A 568-nucleotide genomic window follows, 5' to 3' on the forward strand; every position below is an offset into this window, starting at 1 on the left:
GGAGGGCACCTGTGCATGGTGAGGAGGGCACCTGTGCATGGTGAGGAGGACACCTGTGCATGGTGAGGAGGGCACCTGTGCATGGTGAGGAGGGCTGCTGTGCATGGTGAGGAGGGCACCCATGCATATTGAGAGAGGTCACATGTGCAGGATGAGGCGGGCACCTGAGCATGGTGAGGAGGACACCTGTGCATGGTGAGGAGGACACATGTGCATGGTGAGGAGGACACCTGTGCATGGTGAGGAGGGCACCTGTGCAGGGTGAGGAGGGCACCTGTGCATGGTGAGGAGGGCACCTGTGCAGAGTGAGGAGGACACCCATCATGGGTTGGGATTCAGAGACATAGAAAGTTGAAAGGAGTTTCCTTGGATAGTGTAGACCAGACAAGGGTAAAGTGTGTGTGTGTGTGTGTGTGTGTGTGTGTGTGTGTGTGTGTGTTTATGCATGTACTGTTTGCATATTAGGTTCATGGAAACAGCTAGAGGAGCTTCCAAGAAGAGGAGTGTTTGGAACAGCTGACGGCTGAGCATGTGGGTATGAGCTGGAAGTCTTCAGTGGGAGGGATTC

This window comes from Microtus ochrogaster, unplaced genomic scaffold (genome assembly GCF_000317375.1).
Source record: "Microtus ochrogaster isolate Prairie Vole_2 unplaced genomic scaffold, MicOch1.0 UNK1, whole genome shotgun sequence".
Classification (NCBI taxonomy): Eukaryota; Metazoa; Chordata; class Mammalia; order Rodentia; family Cricetidae; genus Microtus; species Microtus ochrogaster.